The sequence below is a fragment of the Rutidosis leptorrhynchoides genome, chromosome 2 (genome assembly GCF_046630445.1).
Source record: "Rutidosis leptorrhynchoides isolate AG116_Rl617_1_P2 chromosome 2, CSIRO_AGI_Rlap_v1, whole genome shotgun sequence".
Classification (NCBI taxonomy): Eukaryota; Viridiplantae; Streptophyta; class Magnoliopsida; order Asterales; family Asteraceae; genus Rutidosis; species Rutidosis leptorrhynchoides.
This window is the reverse complement of record NC_092334.1, coordinates 536,939,168-536,962,511: the sequence shown is the minus strand read 5'-3', so window position 1 is coordinate 536,962,511 and position 23,344 is coordinate 536,939,168.

Below are 23,344 nucleotides of genomic sequence, written 5' to 3'. Positions count from 1 at the left end.
ACCTTCAATCTCCCACTTGCACGAGAAACATAAGAAATTAATGCAAGTGACGGATACCACCTAACGACCGTCCATCACCCCCAATATGTTATGACTTTGTGCCATTCAATAACATCATCCCTTTCGAGTTCCCATCTCGAATATGAATAGGCGAATCTTTTCATTATATCCTTTCATCCTAGATGTCATGTTAAATCCAAGAGATACAGAGTGATCACTCTCTTCTAGATTTAACTTTATCAGGCCTTAAACATCTGACTCTCAACGAATAAGAGGGACGAATTCCATCTTGACTACATACGTCCTAGATATATACTTTGTATCACACCTGAGCTCTTCCTTATGAACTACCATATTTCAGAATAGCGAAGGAAAGAATCAAGGCAGAATACTTAGTGAATATCCGAACCCAATATGTATCTCAGGTCAGAGGATACAATGATATTCGCCTTTACTCAAGATTACATGTGATCAACCACAAAGGCTCCATTTAGTAAATCTTGAGGGCGGGTCTTCCAATATTTGTATCCCACAAATATCTATGAACCTTGGTAGCAACCTTGCCCCACATTCATCCCGTGAATGTATACCAATCCAAGTTCATAATAGTCTAAACCTCACACTTGTTCCCACAAATGTGATTGACTACGGAATTTAGAATAACTACTTATTCATGAATAAAATATGCAAAATAGGAACATAACTCAAAATAAATTAATGCCATAATTATATTAATGAGTTTGAACAATTTCGTTCCGTTACAATACTTAAAACAGATCACAACCAATCACTAGAATATCGAAGCCCTAATGCACTAACATGCCCTTGATGTTTCGCACCATGTAAGAGCTTCGTGAGTGCATCCGCTATATTAAGATCTGTGTGAGCTTTGCTAATACATATCTTTACCTTTTCAACTTCATCCCTTATGTAGTTGAATCTTCACTCAATGTGACGGGTCTTTTGGTGAGCACGAGGTTCCTTGATTTGAGCAATCGCACCCTCGTTGTCACAAAAGATCTCAAGAGGGTCCTGAATGGAAGGGACTACTCCTAAGTCGTCGATGAATTTCTTCATCCATGTAGCTTCCTGAGCTGCCAATGAGGTGGTAATGTACTCTGACTCTGTAGTGGATAATGCAACAACATCCTGTTTTGAACTCTTCCAAGAGACCGCACCTCCATTTAACGTGAAGACATAACCGGACTGTGATCGAGAATCATCTCGATCAGTTTGGAAACTCGCGTCCACGTAACCTTTTACAGCGAGTTCCTCCTCACCAGACCCATATATTAGAAACATATCCTTAGTCCTCCTAAGGTATTTGAATATACTTTTAACAGCAATCCAATGACTGTTTCCTGGGTTATTCTGGTATCTACTTGTCAAGCTAAGAGCGCATGACACATCCGGTCTAGTGCATATCATTGCATATATGATTGACCCAATAGCAGATGCGTATGGGACTTTCTTCATTCTCTCTTGTTCATCTTTCGTGGTAGGACACTGGGATGAACTGAGAAGCGTTCCTTTTTGAATAGGTACCAAACCTTTTGTAGCGATCCCGACAAATCGTCAATTGACGGCGTCGACTACTTAGGTCCCGTTGCGTGGTCATAGGTCTTTAACGTGATGTTTGACCAAAGATATGTCGCATTCCTTTCAAAAATAAAGATTGTTTCAAAGTTTACAAGAATTGTTCATCCAAAAGTTACGTTACAAAGTTATAGTTACATGTGAAACCTATGCGACACAGTTTTAAAGAAAGTCAAAAGACGCTCCATGAAATACATGTATACTCGACATCCAATGCAAGTATCAAATAATGAGCGGAAGCATGTAACACATATCGTTCAAAGACCTGAGAAAAACATAGAAATATGTCAACGAAAACGTTGGTGAAATCATAGGTTTAAGTAAGTAAGTGAGTAAATAAGTAGATTGAACCACAAGATTTGCAACATCGAATTAATAGTTAACCATTCCAAAAGTTGTTTCACGAGCACCCAATTATCAATGCTTAACATTTCTCCCATTGAACCCCATCACTTAGTGCTAGAACATACACTGTTTCTCGAAAATATATTTCATTCGTAAACGGTAGCGAACCGTTTGAATGAGGGTTTGTCAAACCCATATGGATCCATACAACATAAGTTCTCGATTACACCCGGCAAGTGTAACTAATGATAATCGAATTGAGGATTTTGTTCTAAACTAGTATGTAGAATGTTTGTTTTCCTGTACTTGTGTTCACTTAGTAAAAGAAATGTTTATGTTTTCTCATCCCAAATGTAAGTTCAAAAGAGTAAAAGTGGGACTATGATCTCACCTTGAGTGCACGAGTAGTAAAGTACTTCAACAAGTAAACGTGTGCAAAGAACAATGCTAGTCTTGACCTAAACAATAGGTTGTATCAATAACGGTAAACACGATAGGTCAAAGATGTTCAATTAGTCCTATGGCTCGTTAAGACTCGATCATAATAGCATGTGAATCAAATTGTCATGTTTCATGCAAGGTACAAGTATAAAAACATGTTAGAACGATTGCACAAATATTTGGTTAAGTTTGATTAAAAGTCAACTTAGGTAGGGTCAAAGTCAACAAAAAAGTCAACACATTCGGGTCGGGTCCCGAACTATTTTTCTGAGGTTTTTAATCATATATGAGCATGTTAGAACAAGTTTCATGTGAATCGGAGGTCCATAGTATGCCAAACATTTTTCGTAATTTGGACATGGTGGTCAGAACCTGACCACGGCTTATGTCGCGCCGCGACATAAGCTGGCCGCGCCGCGGCATTGGCCGTGCGCTGGTACCTGGTCAGTCTCAATTGTTCAAGTCCCAAATCAAAACTCTTTCAAGCATAAATTACAAACCGCTAACTCTTAGAACTCGCACCTTATATCGTTGGAAAGGTAATTTGACAAAGAACACAACTAAGTATATTTCACCAACCAAAAACATTATTTGTAACAATCGGCTTTCCAAAATAAATGATCGATTAATGCACACATTCAATACTCGAATTTGATAAGTGCACATTTATGATTCGGGCATTTAATGCATACATACAACACGCCGTTTTGTAGGTAATCGAGCATACAATACATCTAACTACTTACTAACAATAATTCATGGCATTCAATGTATCATCTATTCATTTCAAGCTTATCAAACCCTAACCCAAATTCACCAAAAATCACTAATCAAGTTTATGGAGTTTTCTCATGCAACCTACACATCAAATTGAAGCTAGTGATACTAGGAACACAATTAGAACATGAACTTTTAACATCTAACAACATATGATCATCCAAAATTCAAGAACAACACACCAAAATTCAAGTTCATGCTAGTTACACTAAAACAACGAGATCGAGCATAATAATCATATACACGACATCACAATGAGCCATAGACACTAACTAACACCATTTCAAGTTAAAAACACGAATTTAGAGAAATCTAGAGTTTTAGAAATGTTACCCAAACGAGATGAAGTTGGTACCAAAATGAAGAGGATGAAGAGAGGATCACGAATATGTAATTTATTTTGTTGTAAGCCTCCTAGATCGAATTTAGATGATGATTGAATGAATTTGGTAAATGTGTGTGTGTTCTTGCTAGAGAGAAAGAGAGAAAGAGGGGGATGGTTGAATGGTGGTGATTGGGGTGGACTAGTTGACCTAGTCAACTAGTTTGCCCCGTGTCAATTTTAGTCCCTCGAGTTTGTAGTCGGGTGCGGGAATTACCTAAACGGAATATTTTAAAACGCGTATTAACGGAGGATGTTAAAATCCAATAACGAAAAAAATATTAAGAATGTTAGCTAACGGAGGATACGAATTTAGTTACGAAGGATATTTTTAAAATAAAAAGACGGGCGTTAAAATAATTTAACAGAAAAATGCGGGATGTTACATTACCCACACCTTAAAAGAAATTTCGTCCCGAAATTTAGTTGGAAGTAATAGTCGATGTCTCTTCCTTGAGACCTTGCATTGTCAATGCTATGAATAAGTGAAGATACGTCCTTGGGCATTCCCACAAATTTTGACAGTCGAGATTTCAGTTTGTATTAAGACTTGGTTTTACGATCCAAAATTTCAACCAGTTTCCCATGAAGGGGAGTTTTCCATCAATAGTAAGTTTATCTAGGAGAGTAGCACGTTCCTGTTCCGTAGGACACGTTTCTAAGTTTGTTGCATGGAACGTAGGGTAAACGGAAACTTAATTGAGTCGGAAGTTCTAAACGGTAGGAGCGGTTCCAATACGCCCCAAGGTTTCAAAAGGATTAATATTTCGCGGTTTAAATTTCCCTGATTCCCGAAACGGATTTCACCTTTCCAAGGTGCGAGGTCTCAATATTACACGGTTACTGACTTGGGATTCGAGAGGTTTACGTCGAATATCGGTATAGTCCTTTTGGCGACTACGGGTCATCTTGAGTCCTTCTCAGACTTGGACGATCTCAACTGTTATTTCTTGAATGAGTTCGGATTCGGTGATTTGCTTGCCACATGCTTTGATCCAACGAATAGGGGTATGACATTTGCGGTCATATAGGGTTTCGGAAGTGCGGCGTTAATACACGAATGGTAACTGCTGTGTGAGAGGAGACAACTAAAGGCAACAATACAAGTTTGTAACATGTCTTTCCAAGATGTGAAACATACGTTTGTTTGGTCCGTTGATTGTGGATGATACACGGCATTCATGTTTAAACGTGTCCCTACAATTCCTTGTAAGGCATCCCGAATTTAGAAGTGAGACGAGTATCCCGAACTGAAATTTTAATGGAGATGGTACGCCGTGTCGAGCTAGAATTTTCTTTAATACACGTTTGAACAGGTTTCGTTTCTCAAGAGGTCCGCACCGCGGAAGATCCATCGGTTCCCGAAAGTGGTTGTTAGGACTATTCACCATCGTGGCGAATACTAATATAATGTGAAGAGTTTCTCTCTCCATTGAGAAGTTTTATAAAAAGTTTCCTTACACGGAAATGCGAGCAATAAGACAGGAGTGAAATGAGAACTTAGAATAGGATGAGTTCACACCTTGAGGTAACCATGTCGTGCACTTAGTGGTCGAATGTTGAGGCTTGGTGGGATAACGAGATAGTACACGTAGTTGTATGATAAGTCAAAGAAGAGTGAAGCATCCTTGGATTGGGTGTTATCTTAAGTTCCAGTAATATCAGGCGGAAAATGGTGAAATAACAGGGCTATGTAACGTGGCACGTGTTGATGATAAGGTTGATCGGGTCCATGATTAAGTATTCAAATTTATCGAGCAAATTAACGAATTTTAGTTTCCTTGATTTCGAGTCGAGAGAGTATGTCTTTCGGGCGTTCAAGTAGAAATATTTCCATATTTGAGTTCCAGTGTGCTAAACGAATTTAGCTAGTAAGGTTTGTGTGAAAGATCATGTTCAAAGTTCAGACACGGAGAGGTTTAAATTTTTCCCTCAGTGAGTTAACGAGTTTAAAGGTCGTGCAACACGAGAAAAGTCGGAAATTAATCTTCAGTGATAACCGGCGAGATCTAAGATTTTACGAATACAAGTCTGAGTCGTGAGGGTTTCCCGATTACGTGTGGTTCCGATTGCGAGATGTATTGAGATACTTTGACCACTAACAACATGGTCTAAAAATTGAACTTCGTTTAACCAAAATTCTCACTTGGAGAATTCGGTATAGAGTTGCTCTTTTCTCAAGTGTTCGAGCGTAAGTCGGAGACATTGTTCATTTTCTTCTTCGCTTGAATAGGTTTAGAACATCAATTATAAGTACGGTAACAATTTGTCTAAATAAGTTTGCACACGCGGCTCCGGAGGTTTATGAATACAGACGGAGCCTTAGATTAACTGAACGGTACTAAGAGAGATTTACAACTATCGTAGCGAGTTCAGAAAATGGTTTAGGAGACATCATCTCCCTCAACCCTCAATTAATGATAACAAGGATGGAGATCGATTTGGTATACACACGAGATCCTCGTACTTGATCAAGAGGTCATTGATACGGGGAAAAAGAATATCGGTTCTTAACCGGAAATTATTTAGTTCACTAAAATCACATATATGTGGGGAAAACATTCCCTTCCTAACGTATAGGTTTTGGGCTCCCTAGTTCTATAGATGTCAAATTAAAGTTCAAATTACCTACCCAATAAGTTTGACGTACACTCTCCGATATAAATTTGGTGGCACACAATAGTTTTTCGTGGGTCACTTGAATGGCCTAAGCAATATCTAGGGGGAGTGGTGGAGTGCAAGGAGTACGAGTCAAAGTCTTGGTTATAAAACGTCTAACGATAACCGAATCGAATAAGTATGAAATATGCGGGTTGTTGTGAAGAAACGTACCCGTGACTAGTCCATCGTCGTCTCGGGCATCCTAGGTGTCGATGTTGAAAGTTCAACGGTGGGCGTTGGGGTTGGCTTTCTTCTTTGGGCACGCATTCCTATAATGACCCGGTTGGCCACATTCGAAACAAACAACCGCCCTTGGCGCATTGGGCGTCTTTTGAGCGACGGTAATGGTACTTTTACAAATATGGGCCACATGGCCACTTCTTTGACACCTAATGCAAAATGGTTTGCCACATTCACCCAAATGATGTTTGCGACATTCGTTACAGTAGGGCAGGTTTCCGGCATACCCTTTCTTGCCGTCGGAGGTGAAGGACTTCTTGGTGAAGTTGTTGTTGTAGTTGCTCGATGGAGAGGCTTCCCATTTTCTTTTGTTGTTACCCGGTTGGTCCTCGGCCGTAGGTGTCGGCGCTTCAATTTCATTCACCGTTTTTATAGATTGGCGGGCCATCGTTAAAGCCTCTTGTAGGTTGACGGGTTTGGATGACATTAACCCGTGTTGAACGCTCTTCGGGAGGCCATCCATGTAAAGTTCGACTCTTAGGGATTCGGGAGTCATGAGATTTGGACACATTAAGACTAGTTCGGTAAACCGTTGATTATAAGCTTCGAGGTCATTCCCGACCGTTTTTAAATTCGTTAGACCCTGTTCGAGCCTTCGAGTCTCGTCGCGCGGGAAGTATTCGGTGATCATTCTTTCTCTTAATTCGGTCCAAGAGAGTGTAAGGGCCTCATCGATACCCACTGATTGTACATACGTGTTCCACCATGAGAGAGCAACACCGGTGAAAGTGAGGGTGGAAAACTTGACCTTATCTTGGTCCTGACAACCGCTTATGTTAAAAACGGCTTCCGTTTGTTCGAACCATCGGGTGAGAGCAATCGGTCCCCCGGTTCCATCGAAAGTGGGAGGTTTGTACCCCATGAAGTTTTTGTAGGAGCACCCCTCGTTTGAATTATCGGCTCCATGATTGTTGTTGTGGTTGGAGAAGTGATCGGCCACGGCCTCACCCACGGCAGTGGCTATCATTCATTGAAGGGCTTGTTCTAAAGTTTCGGGAAGGGTATTGTGTTGACCTTGGTGAGCCATTGTTCCTTCATGACACAAGAATATCGTTGATTAGTATTCTTAACAATACTAATCGTGATATGGAATAATGATGAAGAGAAAATTTTCCTTGATTCACCTTAAATTCTTTATGTCGTAATGTAGGAACGTTCATATGAGTCACCGTAATATAATCCCGGCAATTATATTACCCTGATTCATATGTGCATTCGACATTATTCTATAAAGTCAAGGTGGCGCGTCAATCAAATTAAACAACGAAAGATTTAGATGAAGCGAGAGTTAGTTATGAGTAGAAACGTTCGAGTATAAATGCACAAATAGTCAAGTAATTCCTACTTCATGTCTATATGCCGGTTGTAGTCTAGATTCACTAATGTACCCTATGACTCGGGGTTGACACCAATGAACTCTAAATCCCTACAACCAATGCTCTGATACCACTTGTAGCGACCCCGACAAATCGTCAATTGACGGCATCGACTACTTAGGTCCCGTTGCGTGGTCATAGGTCTTTAACGTGACGTTTGACCAAAGATATGTCGCATTCCTTTCAAAAATAAAGATTGTTTCAAAGTTTACAAGAATTGTTCATCCAAAAGTTACGTTACAAAGTTATAGTTACATGTGAAACCTATGCGACACAGTTTTAAAGAAAGTCAAAAGACGCTCCATGAAATACATGTATACTCGACATCCAATGCAAGTATCAAATAATGAGCGGAAGCATGTAACACATATCGTTCAAAGACCTGAGAAAAACATAGAAATCTGTCAACGAAAACGTTGGTGAAATCATAGGTTTAAGTAAGTAAGTGAGTAAATAAGTAGATTGAACCACAAGATTTGCAACATCGAATTAATAGTTAACCATTCCAAAAGTTGTTTCACGAGCACCCAATTATCAATGCTTAACATTTCTCCCATTGAACCCCATCACTTAGTGCTAGAACATACACTGTTTCTCGAAAATATATTTCATTCGTAAACGGTAGCGAACCGTTTGAATGAGGGTTTGTCAAACCCATATGGATCCATACAACATAAGTTCTCGCTTACACCCGACAAGTGTAACTAATGATAATCGAATTGAGGATTTTGTTCTAAACTCGTATGTAGAATGTTTGTTTTCCTGTACTTGTGTTCACTTAGTAAAAGAAATGTTTATGTTTTCTCATCCCAAATGTAAGTTCAAAAGAGTAAAAGTGGGACTATGATCTCACCTTGAGTGCACGAGTAGTAAAGTACTTCAACAAATAAACGTGTGCAAAGAACAATGCTAGTCTTGACCTAAACAATAGGTTGTATCAATAACGGTAAACACGATAGGTCAAAGATGTTCAATTAGTCCTATGGCTCGTTAAGACTCGATCATAATAGCATGTGAATCAAATTGTCATGTTTCATGCAAGGTACAAGTATAAAAACATGTTAGAACGATTGCACAAATATTTGGTTAAGTTTGATTAAAAGTCAACTTAGGTCGGGTCACAGTCAACAAAAAAGTCAACACATTCGGGTCGGGTCCCGAACTATTTTTCTGAGGTTTTTAATCATATATGAGCATGTTAGAACAAGTTTCATGTGAATCGGAGGTCCATAGTATGCCAAACATTTTTCGTAATTTGGACATGGTGGTCAGAACCTGACCACGGCTTATGTCGCGCCGCGACATAAGCTGGCCGCGCCGCGGCATTGGCCGTGCGCTGGTACCTGGTCAGTCTCAATTGTTCAAGTCCCAAATCAAAACTCTTTCAAGCATAAATTACAAACCGCTAACTCTTAGAACTCGCACCTTATATCGTTGGAAAGGTAATTTGACAAAGAACACAACTAAGTATATTTCACCAACCAAAAACATTATTTGTAACAATCGACTTTCCAAAATAAATGATCGATTAATGCACACATTCAATACTCGAATTTGATAAGTGCACATTTATGATTCGGGCATTTAATGCATACATACAACACGCCGTTTTGTAGGTAATCGAGCATACAATACAACTAACTACTTACTAACAATAATTCATGGCATTCAATGTATCATCTATTCATTTCAAGCTTATCAAACCCTAACCCAAATTCACCAAAAATCACTAATCAAGTTTATGGAGTTTTCTCATGCAACCTACACATCAAATTGAAGCTAGTGATACTAGGAACACAATTAGAACATGAACTTTTAACATCTAACAACATATGATCATCCAAAATTCAAGAACAACACACCAAAATTTAAGTTCATGCTAGTTACACTAAAACAACGAGATCGAGCATAATAATCATATACACGACATCACAATGAGCCATAGACACTAACTAACACCATTTCAAGTCAAAAACACGAATTTAGAGAAATCTAGAGTTTTAGAAATGTTACCCAAACGAGATGAAGTTGGTACCAAAATGAAGAGGATGAAGAGAGGATCACGAATATGTAATTTATTTTGTTGTAAGCCTCCTAGATCGAATTTAGATGATGATTGAATGAATTTGGTAAATGTGTGTGTGTTCTTGCTAGAGAGAAAGAGAGAAAGAGGGGGATGGTTGAATGGTGGTGATTGGGGTGGACTAGTTGACCTAGTCAACTAGTTTGCCCCGTGTCAATTTTAGTCCCTCGAGTTTGTAGTCGGGTGCGGGAATTACCTAAACGGAATATTTTAAAACGCGTATTAACGGAGGATGTTAAAATCCAATAACGAAAAAATATTAAGAATGTTAGCTAACGGAGGATACGAATTTAGTTACGAAGGATATTTTTAAAATAAAAAGACGGGCGTTAAAATAATTTAACAAAAAAATGCGGGATGTTACACCTTTCTTAGAGTTTTCCATCTTGAACCTTTTCAAGATCTTTTCAATGTATGCACTTTGATTCAAACCTACCAGTTTCTTAGATCTATCCCTGTAGATCCCAATCCCCAAAATGTATTGTGCTTCTCCAAGATCCTTAATGGAGAAGCATTTACTTAACCAAGTCTTAACACCTTGCATTGCCGTAATATCGTTCCCAAATAATAATATATCATCCACATATAATACAAGGAACATGATAGTGCTCCCACTAGCTTTCTTGTATACACAAGCTTCATCACCATTTTTAATGAAGCTAAATTTCTTGGCCTCCTCATTAAAATGATGATTCCACATTCTAGATGCTTGTTTCAATCCGTAGATTGACTTCTTTAACTTGCATACCTTTTTAGGACACTTCAGATCAACAAAACCTTCAGGCTGAACCATATAGACATCTTCCTCAAGATGTCCATTTAGGAAAGCAGTCTTGACATCTATTTGCCATATTTCATAATCATAATGAGCAGCAATGGCAAGTAATATCCTAATAGACTTTAGCATTGCCACAGGCGAAAAAGTTTCATCATAGTCAACCCCTTGAGTTTGAGTGAAAGCTTTTGCTATAAGTCTAGCTTTATATGTATCCAAGTTTCCATGTATGTCGATTTTCATTTTGAAAAGCCATTTACAATCAACTAGCCTTGAGCCAGTAGGTTGTTCAACAAGTTTCCAAACTTGGTTGTCATACATGGATTGCATCTCAGCGTTCATGGCTTCCTGCCATTTATCCTTATCAATCCTTGATAAAGCATCTTGGTAGTTTGTGGTTCATCCAAATCAACCACATAGCAACCATCCATGAGAAACCCATATCTCTCAGGAGGATTACTAACCCTACCACATGTCATAACCCGACCTTAACCATAAGGACGAATACAATAACATATGATTTCATCGCGAGGTATTGACCTCTATATGCGACGTTTTTCAAAAACTGCATTCGTTTTTACAATACAAGCCATAACTTTTATTACAAATACAAGGTTTAAACAAGATAATAATGATTATCGTTTAGCGATAATCTTAGACTTACAAACTTTACATGTGATAATAACAATACGACTTCCAACATATTTTACATTACAAATCCTCCGATATGCAGTTTTATTTTTGACACAAATATGCATACTTAAGATCTTGCTTAAATTCAACATGTTGCAGCGGAAGCTTTTAGTTATCACCTGAGAATAAACATGCTTAAAACGTCAACATAAAGTTGGTGAGATATAGGTTTAATGCCGGCAGCGTTATAAATATAGACCACAAGATTTCATATATAAACGTTTTAATAAAGATATTCTAAGTTGTTGAGCACTTGATAACCATACTTAACATTTAATCAACGTCGCATATTCCCTTTATTATGAAATCTTACTACACCGTACCAAGTGTAGTCACCGAAAAGAAGTACTGTGCAACCATTGAATACTGGTCGTCCAGTCCGGTTGGGGTTGTCAGGCCCGATAGATCTATCAACAGGATTCGCGTTTACAATACCTCATGTAAATAGAAGTTACCAAGTTACAGGGAAGTATGCCAGTGGTACAACTCAACGTAGAATATATATTTTTAATCACTTGTGTCCATAACGTAAATCATAAAATGCATGTATTCTCATCCCTAAATATTTAGAGTTTAAAAGTGAGACTATATACTCACCTTTTCCTTGAAGGTATTTAACTCGACTTGGTCTCCGATAGATATCACGAACCTAACCATATATATAATATATCAACATATTTTCTTTTCAAGTAATCGTTACATATATATATACTTATAATACTTTTAATATTTTCTTAGTCCGTAGTTAGCAGTCTGTTGTTAATGGTCCACAATTAGTTGCTCAATAAAATAAATAAAGACCCCATCGTATTCGTATTGATCAGAATTAATCTCGACCCATGGTACCATGTTGTCAAATGACGTGTTGCGTACATAAAGTACCGTGTTGTCAGATGACGTGTTGCGTACAATCATGAGGTCTTATGATTAATCTTCTCGTGTTGTTTACGGGTGGTCCTGAAATATATAAAATCAAATCATAAGTAAATATATATTAAATATTATGTTAATTAGCCAAGATATGATTAATCCGATTTTGTCATAATATGATATATTACAGGTTTTGAAGTGTTTTAAAAATCAAATTAAAAGGATCTATTTAGTTTGCGAACAGGTTTGAAATCATTCAAACTATGTTCTTGTTGTTAAAAATTTTATAACACAAAATAAGATAGCTATATAAATATGAATCGAATAAGATTATGAATAAGGTTACTACCTCAAGTTACTTGGATAAAGCTACTGGAAAAGATAGAAAATAATCTTGATCAAACTTTCTTATGATGATTATAGGTTGTTCATGAAGCTAGTTCTTCATGAGTATTTGCTGAGATTGTGAAGAACACTTAGAGTTCCTAAGAGTGTGTTTTTGGTTAGAGAAAGATGGTTGTAAGAATGAAATGAAAAACCAAGGTGATGGTGATACTTATAGGACAGTTTGGTTGTTGAGGGAACAAGGACAAATTATTGTGTTGAATTTTTGAGTAATAATGTATGCTAGCTTACAAATAAGATTCCCTCTTATCTAGGGCAGATCTAAGGCTGATAAGGATATTGATTTGATGTGTATTTACCAATAGTAAATACGTATAGATAATGGGTATGATACGGTAATAAAAATTTCAAGCTGACCTGGCAGCTCGACCCCAGCCAGGGGCTCTGCCCCTTGGACCCCGCCAGGGGTTGCCACCCCTTGGACCCCTCTTAACGGGGGCGCTGCCCCCGAACCCCCGTCATAATCAAGATAAGTTCAAACAAGTGTGCACTCCACACTTCCCCAAACTTGTTCGATATTTATCAAGATTATTTTGGTTACAAATTAATCCCATTACACTTAAATCATATTGGTGACATAAATCACAACACATTATAGATTGTAAGTATATATGTCAAAGAACGTTACATATAGTTATCGTTTTGAAAACTTAAGTTAGTGGTCTCAAAGTATACTTATAACTCATTGTTGTTAGTTCACAATGAAATGTTAAACCATCCTTAACTCATGTTAAATATGTATAGATATGTACATATACATAATCGTATAATTATCGTGTGTTATATAGTTCGTGATATCATCGGTCAAATTGGACGGTCAAACGTTGTGTAAAACTCTTTTCAAAAATATAAGTCTCAACAGTTTGGATTGCTTATCATGTTGGTAAGGTTTAATTTATGTAAATATTAATCTCATAAGTATAGAACGATCAGAAAATTCCGGGTCGTTACAGTACCTACCCGTTAAATAAATTTCGTCCCGAAATTTTAAAATTGTACCTATTTTGCGTTCTCGGGAAACAAATGTGGGTACTTTTGTTTCATCTGATCCTCTCATTCCCAAGTAATCTCGGGACCCCTTCGAGCATTCCAACGAACCTTAACGATTGGTATGTTGCTCTGCTTGAGTTGTTTAACTTCACGGTCCATGATTTCGACTGGTTCTTCTATGAATTGTAGTTTCTCGTCGACTTGGATTTATTCAAGAGGAATGGTGAGATCTTCCTTTGCAAGACTTTTCTTAAGGTTTGATATGTGAAATATATTATGTACTCCGGCGAGTTTTTGCGGTAACTCGAGTCGATAAGCTACCGGTCCAATGCGTTCGATGATCTTGAACGGGCCTGCATACCTTGGGTTCAGTTTACCCCTTTTACCGAAACGTATTACACCTTTCCAAGGTGACACCTTTAACATAACCATGTCACCGATTTGAAACTCTAATGGTTTCCTTCGGACATCGGCGTAGCTCTTTTGGCGACTACGGGCTGTTTTCAATCTCTCCTTGATTTGTACTATCTTCTCAGTCGTTTCGTGTATGATCTCGGGACCAGTTAATTGTCGATCTCCTACTTCATTCCAACAGATAGGGGATCTACACTTCCTTCCATACAATGCTTCGAATGGTGCATATTTAATGCTCGCATGATAACTGTTATTATACGAGAATTCTGCTAATGGTAGATATTTATCCCATCCATTTCCAAAATCGATCACACATGCCCTGAGCATGTCTTCAAGAGTCTGAATTGTTCTTTCACTCTACCCGTCAGTTTGTGGATGATATGCGGTGCTCATATCTAAACAAGTTCCCAGGGCCTCCTGTAGTGATTGCCAAAACTTTAATGTAAATCTACTATCACGATCGGATATAATGGAAATAGGTATTCCATGCCTTGAAACAATTTCCTTTATGTATAATCGTAATAGTTTCTCAATTCTATCCGTTTCCTTTATAGGCAAGAAATGTGCAGATTTGGTGAGACGATCAACTATTACCCAAATGGTGTCATAACCCCAGGCTGTCTTAGGTAACTTTGTGATGAAATCTATGGTAATACCGTCCCATTTCCATTCTGGGATTTTTGGTTGTTGAAGTAACCCTGACGGCTTCTGGTGTTCTGCTTTTACTTTGGAACAAGTTAAACATTCCCCAACATATGTCGCAACGTCTGTCTTTAAATTAGGCCACCAATAATGCGTCTTAAGATCTTGGTACATCTTTCCAACTCCAGGATGTATCGAGTATCTTGTCTTGTGCGCCTCATTCAATATCAACTTCCTTAATCCACCCAACTTCGGTACCCAAATACGGTTTGCGAAATATCGAATTTCGTCTTCCCGTATAACGAGTTGCTTCTCATACTTCTTCATTATTTCATTTCCTATGTTTTCTTTAGTAAGAGCTTCTCGTTGAGCCTCTTTGATTTGTGAGTTAAGATTCATGCGAATTTTTATGTTCATCGCTCGTACTCGAATTGGTTCCCGTTCTTTTCTGCTTAGAGCGTCGGCCACTACATTCGCTTTCCCGGGATGATAGCGAATCTCACAATCGTAGTCATTTATCAGCTCAACCCACCTACGTTGCCTCATGTTCAGCTGTTTCTGATCAAAGATATGTTGAAGGCTTTTATGATCGGTAAACACAGTGCATTTAACCCCATATAAGTAGTGTCTCCATATCTTCAATGCAAACACTACTGCTCCCAGTTCTAGATCATGCGTCGTGTAATTCCGCTCGTGAATCTTCAATTGACGAGATGCGTATGCAATAACTTTCTTTCGTTGCATAAGGACGCAACCAAAACCTTGTCGCGAAGCGTCACAATATATCTCAAAATCATCGTTCCCTTCAGGTAACGATAAAATAGGTGCCGTGGTCAACTTTTTCTTGAGTAATTGAAATGCACTCTCCTGCTCAAAGGTCCATTCGTACTTCTTCCCTTTTTGTGTTAACGCTGTCAATGGTTTAGCTATTCGGGAAAAATCTTGAATAAACTTTCTATAATAACCGGCTAAACCCAAAAATTGGCGTATCTGCGTTGGTGTCTTAGGAGTCTCGCATTTTTCAATGGCCTCAATTTTAGCTGGGTCAACCTGAATTCCTTTGCTACTAACAACGTGGCCAAGAAATTGTACTTCTTTCAACCAAAAAGCACACTTAGAAAATTTAGCATATAGTTGTTCTTTTCTTAACAGCTCTAATATCAACCTTAAATGATGTTCATGCTCTTGTTCACTCTTGGAATAGATAAGAATATCGTCAATGAAAACGATAACAAACTTATCTAAATACGGACTACAAACTCGATTCATGAGGTCCATGAATACAGCTGGCGCATTTGTCAATCCAAACGGCATAACCAAAAATTCGTAATGACCATAACGTGTCCGAAAAGCTGTTTTCGGAATGTCTTCTTCTTTGACACGTAATTGATGATAGCCCGATCTGAGGTCGATTTTCGAGTACACACATGATCCTTGCAATTGATCAAATAAGTCGTCAATTCTCGGTAATGGATACCGATTCTTGATAGTTAACTTATTTAATTCACGATAATCTATACACATCCTAAAAGATCCATCTTTCTTCTTAACAAATAAAATTGGAGCTCCCCACGGTGAAGTACTTGGTCGTATGAATCCACGGTCCAGTAATTCTTTTAACTGACTCTGAAGTTCTTTTAACTCGGACGGTGCAAGTCTATATGGAGCACGAGCCACTGGTGCAGCTCCTGGTACTAGATCTATTTGAAATTCTACAGATCTAAATGGAGGTAATCCCGGTAATTCTTCCGGAAAAACATCGGGAAAATCTCTTGCCACAGGCACGTCGTTGATGCTCCTCACTTTTTCCTTCATTTCGACTTTATTAACATGTGCTAAGATAGCATAGCACCCTTTCTTCAAGAACTTTTGAGCTTTCAAACAACTAATGAGTTTTAGCTTTGAGTTACCCTTCTCTCCATAAATCATTACTGGCATTTTATCCTTACGAGGAATGCGAATTGCCTTCTTGGCGCACACAACATCAGCTCCTATTTTGGACATCCAGTCCATGCCGACTATTACATCAAAACTTCCTAATTCTACGGGTATCAAATCAATCTTAAATGTTTCTCCGGCTAAATTTATTTTACAATCACGGCAAATTTTATCGGCTTTAATTAGTTTACCATTAGCTAACTCAATCATGTACTTAGCATCTAGAGGTAATGATGAACAATTCAATTTAGCGTAAAAGTCTCTACACACGTAACTTCTATCGGCACCAGTATCAAATATAATAGATGCGGATAAGTTATTAATGGTAAACGTACCCGTAACAAGCTCCGGGTCTTCACACGCCTCTCTAGCATTAATAACAAATGCTCTTCCACGTGCAGATCCATTATTCTTCTCTGGATTCGGACACTGGCTCTTATAATGACCCTGTTTCCCACACCCCCATAACAAGTAACAGTGGCCAAGGCAGTTCTATTTGCATTGGTGGCCGGAGTCTTGGTACCGTTTGTATTTGTAGCGGGAACCCTACAATCTTCAGCAAGATGACCTTTTTGATTACAATTGTTGCACACCACATTACAATAACCAGAGTGATGTTTGTGGCATCTGTTACATAAAGGATTTCGTCCTTTGTAACCTGAGTTTGAACCGCTACCCGCACCTTGCGTGGTTTCTTTTTTCTTGTTGGATTGTTGATGATTACCTTCCCATTTTCTTTTGTTTCCCGATGTCTTGACATCGGTGTTCTTATCCAGAATAATCTGGTCCATCAATTCGTTCGCCATGGTGATAGCTTCATGAATAGTCTTGGGTTTGGATGCTGTAACATTTGCCTTGGCCTTTTTAGGCAAACCGTCTTTGTACAGTTCAATCTTCCGTTCTTCGGTTGGTACCAATTCGGGACATAGCAAAGCTAATTCCATGAATCGCTGATTGTAGTTGGTGAGTTCAGTACCAACAGCTTTCAGGCTTCGTAACTCAGCTTCCAACTTCCTAACCTCGTTCCTTGGACAATATTCGTTGATTAGCATTGTTTTGAATTCTTCCCAAGGAGTATCATAAGCTACATCTCCTCCTACGGCCTTCACATAGTTTTTCCACCACGTGAGTGCACTATCTTGTAGGGTGCACGATGCATACTTGGTCATGTCCTTCTCAATACAACCACTGATTTTAAACACAGACTCAATCTTTTCGATCCACCGGGTTAAACCGACCGGTCCTTCTGTTCCACTGAATGATGAGGGCTTGCAACCTTGAAAAGTTTTGTAAGTGCACCCCACACGAGGATTTGGGTTAACTGCAGCACCTCTTGCAGCCTCGACCCATAACATTCTGTCGTTCACTCGCTGATTGATGAGTTCTTGGATTTCTTGTTCCGTCATTCGGTTCAATCGCGCCATAATCTTCAATAAGAATGAAAAAATAATTATTCACATGGAATATTATAGATGTAGTTTGTATTTACAGTACATCGTAGCTTATTAATAATATGAACCAGTTATTATTATAAAAGCCTTTTCTTCTTATTAGCGTTTTATAATTATATCTAGGGTAGTACCTACCCGTTAAAGTTCATACTTAATAGCTTAGTACGAAAATCAATTACTACCACCCAAATAATACTTAACCATGGAAAATTATTGCATTTCACACTTCACTATTTTACATATGCTTATCTTACATCAAACATTAAGCAAACCACACTAGTAATATTATACAAAACATTATATGATCCCATGGTTTAAAACAACAGCGCATCATTTAACCTAAAGCGTTTGTGTTCAAAGAAATCGCTTAAAGGTTATCCTGGTTGTCTCCCTGCGTTTTGGCTGAGGAACCGAAGAAATGAATGTCGGGATAGAACTAATAGGAATAGCGGGAATAGGTGTGGAAGTATCTGGTGGAGTTGGTGCCACAACATCCTCTCTAGACTCGGGATTTGGATTTTCCATTTCAGTAGCCTTTCGTTTCCTTCCTCGTTCGAACTTGTCTTTCGTAATTTCCTGTATTTCTTCCTCCTCAGGATCACTTTCCGGTTCCTCTTCAATTGATTCATCCGAAACTTGTGAGTCTTCCCCAAAGGTGTCGTTTTCATCATCGGATAGGTTAATGACTGGAACACCATCTGAAGATTCTGGTTCGGAGTCGCTGAAGGTGATAATAAGTTCAAAGCCAGACATCTATCACATAACAACTAGCACGTTAATACCACATAATATTTACATATTAATTTTTAACCAACAAGGATAAGCAATAGTTTTCGAAATCAAACACGTTCAAAGTCCAGACTCACTAATGCATCCTAACAAACTCGATAAGACACACTAATGCAAATTTTCTGGTTCTCTAAGACCAACGCTCTGATACCACATGTCATAACCCGACCTTAACCATAAGGACGAATACAATAACATATGATTTCATCGCGAGGTATTGACCTCTATATGCGATGTTTTTCAAAAACTGCATTCGTTTTTACAATACAAACCATAACTTTTATTACAAATACAAGGTTTAAACAAGATAATAATGATTATCGTTTAGCGATAATCTTAGACTTACAAACTTTACATGTGATAATAACAATACGACTTCTAACATATTTTACATTACAAATCCTCCGATATGCACTTTTATTTTTGACACAAATATGTATACTCAAGATCTTGCTTAAATTCAACATGTTGCAGCAGAAGCTTTTAGTTATCACCTGAGAATAGACATGCTTAAAACGTCAACATAAAGTTGGTGAGATATAGGTTTAATGCCGGCAGCGTTATAAATATAGACCACAAGATTTCATATATAAACGTTTTAATAAAGATATTCTAAGTTGTTGAGCACTTGATAACCATACTTAACATTTAATCAACGTCGCATATTCCCTTTATTATGAAATCTTACTACACCGTACCAAGTGTAGTCACCGAAACGAAGTACTGTGCAACCGTTGAATACTGGTCGTCCAGTCCGATTGGGGTTGTCAGGCCCGATAGATCTATCAACAGGATTCGCGTTTACAATACCTCATGTAAATAGAAGTTACCAAGTTACAGGGAAGTATGCCAGTGGTACAACTCAACGTAGAATATATATTTTTAATCACTTGTGTCCATAACGTAAATCATAAAATGCATGTATTCTCATCCCGAAATATTTAGAGTTTAAAAGTGGGACTATATACTCACCTTTTCCTTGAAGGTATTTAACTCGACTTGGTCTCCGATAGATATCACGAACCTAACCATATATATAATATATCAACATATTTTCTTTTCAAGTAATCGGTACATATATATATACTTATAATACTTTTAATATTTTCTTAGTCCGTAGTTAGCAGTATGTTGTTAATGGTCCACAATTAGTTGCAAAATAAAATAAATAAAGACCCCATCGTATTCGTATTGATCAGAATTAATCTCGACCCATGGTACCATGTTGTCAAATGACGTGTTGCGTACATAAAGTATTGTGTTGTCAGATGACGTGTTGTATACAATCATGAGGTCTTATGATTAATCTTCTCGTGTTGTTTACGGGTGATCCTGAAATATATAAAATCAAATCATAAGTAAATATATATTAAATATTATGTTAATTAGCCAAGATATGATTAATCCGATTTTGTCATAATATGATATATTACAGGTTTTGAAGTGTTTTAAAAATCAAATTAGAAGGATCTATTTAGTTTGCGAACAGGTTTGAAATCATTCAAACTATGTTCTTGTTGTTAAAAATTTTATAACACAAAATAAGATAGCTATATAAATATGAATCGAATAAGATTATGAATAAGGTTACTACCTCAAGTTACTTGGATAAATCTACTGGAAAAGATAGAAAATAATCTTGATCAAACTTTCTTATGATGATTATAGGTTGTTCATGAAGCTAGTTCTTCATGAGTATTTGCTGAGATTGTGAAGAACACTTAGAGTTCCTAAGAGTGTGTTTTTAGTTAGAGAAAGATGGTTGTAAGAATGAAATGAAAAACCAAGGTGATGGTGATACTTATAGGACAGTTTGGTTGTTGAGGGAACAAGGACAAATTATTGTGTTGAATTTTTGAGTAATAATGTATGCTAGCTTACAAATAAGATTCCCTCTTATCTAGGGCAGATCTAAGACTGATAAGGATATTGATTTGATGTGTATTTACCAATAGTAAATACATATAGATAATGGGTATGATACGGTAAAAGAAGCTCAAAATCGGGCTTTTATTTTGGGTCCAACCGGGCCAAAAATAAAATTTTAAGACATTTTTAATAAAGCAATGTTAGCCCAAAAAAAATTTCCAAGCTGACCTGGCAGCTCGACCCCAGCCAGGGGCTCTGCCCCTTGGACCCCGTCAGGGGTTGCCACCCCTTGGACCCCTCTTATCGGGGGCGCTGCCCCCGAACCCCCGTCATAATCAAGATAAGTTCAAACAAGTGTGCACTCCACACTTCCCCAAACTTGTTCGATATTTATCAAGATTATTTTGGTTACAAATTAATCCCATTACACTTAAATCATATTGGTGACATAAATCACAACACATTATAGATTGTAAATATATATGTCAAAGAACGTTACATATAGTTATCGTTTTGAAAACTTAAGTTAGTGGTCTCAAAGTATACTTATAACTCATTGTTGTTAGTTCACAATGAAATGTTAAACCATCCTTAAATCATGTTAAATATGTATAGATATGTACATATACATAATCGTATAATTATCGTGTGTTATATAGTTCGTGATATCATCGGTCAAATTGGACGGCCAAACGTTGTGTAAAACTCTTTTCAAAAATATAAGTCTCAACAGTTTGGATTGCTTATCATGTTGGTAAGGTTTAATTTATGTAAATATTAATCTCATAAGTATAGAACGATCAGAAAATTCCGGGTCGTTACACCAGATCTGCGAACGTCTTGTGTATTTTAATCATCCATTTGATCATTCTCAACATTTTCACGTTGAGTGCTAGTGTCAACCAATTGTGTATCATCTACTTGATCTTGAACCTCTTCAAGATCTATCTTCCTTTCACTATTTCCTTCCATTAGGAACTTAGTTTCAAGGAATTCAGCCTTCCGAGCAACAAATACATTCTGCTCAGAAGGGTCATAGAAATAATATCCCATATTATCCTTGGGATATCCTATGAAGATACACTTTGTGGATCGAGAATTTAACTTATCAGGGACGTAACGCTTAGGGTAAGCTTCACATCCCCATACCTTTAAGTATGATAGAGATGGAGGTTTTCCAAACCACATCTCATAAGGTGTTCGTTCCACTTTCTTGGTTGGGGCCATATTTAAAATACGAGCCACGGAGCATAGACAATAACCCCAAAATGATAGAGGCAACGAGCTTCTAGCCATCATAGATTGAACCATATCTATTAGGGTTCGGTTCCTCCTTTCAGAAACTCCATTAAGTTGGGGTGTTCCAGGAGGAGTGAGTTGCGAGATAATCCCACAACTTTTAAGATGATCTTGGAAAGCATCGCTTAGGTATTCACCTCCTCTATTGGTACGAAGTACCTTGATTGTCTTATTGAGTTGATTTTGTACTTCGTTTTGATATTCCTTGAATGCTTCAAAAGTTTCGTCCTTATGTCTTAACAAGTAGACATATCCGAAACGACTAAAGTCATCAATGAAAGTAACGAAGTATCTTTCACCATTCCTAGTCATGGGCTTAAAGGGTCCACATACATCCGAATGTATCAATCCCAATAAGTCTTTAGCCCTTTCATAGGTCCCTTTGAAAGGTGCTTTAGTCATTTTTCCTTGTAAACAAGATTCACATACATCAAACGAGTCTAGTTCATTTGATTTCAAAAGTCCATTCTTTTGAAGTGTATGCATTCGATTCTTGTTTATGTGACCAAGGCGACAATGCTATAAGTAGGAATCACTCAAATCCCTTTTGAGTTTCTTGGTGTTTGCATGGTATATTGAGCTATTGTATGATGTGTCATCATGAACCAATTCATAAATACCATTCAAAGGCGAAGCCTTAAAATAGAACACATTATCTAAGGAAACATGGATATCATCATTAATGAAATTAAGATTAAAACCATATTGTTTCAAACGGGATACAGAAATAATGTTTCGAGATAAATCGGGTGCATACAAAACATTTTCCAAAATAAGCTCAAAACCACTTGGAAGCTTTAAAATAAAGTCTCCTTGAGCTACTACGTGCACCTTAGCTCCATTTCCCATGTAGAGACTTGATGTTCCTGCTTCTTGTTTACTTCTTTTGAACCCCTGCATAGAATTGAAAATATGAGTTCCGCATCCTGTGTCTAATACCCATGTATTAGAAGAAGTAATACTAAGCTCAATGTATACCATATATACATTACCTGAGGTTTGCCCTGCATCCCTCTTTTCTTTCAACTCCTTTAGGTAGACCGGGCAGTTGCGTTTCCAGTGACCCATTTCACCGCAACTGAAGCACGGATCTTCCTTGGGGTTAGCTTTACCGGCAACCTTTTGCTTCTTGTTATTGTTGGTTGGGGTAACCATCTTCCCTTTTCCCTTGCCCTTGCCTTGGTAGGCGGGTCCTTTCCTCTTAGCCGCCTTCGGCTTAGAAGTGTTATTGTTTTTGGACCCGCCTTCATTGATCATAAACATGGGTGAAGCCCTTTTACCCATGCTCGCTTCGGCCGTCTTTAGCAT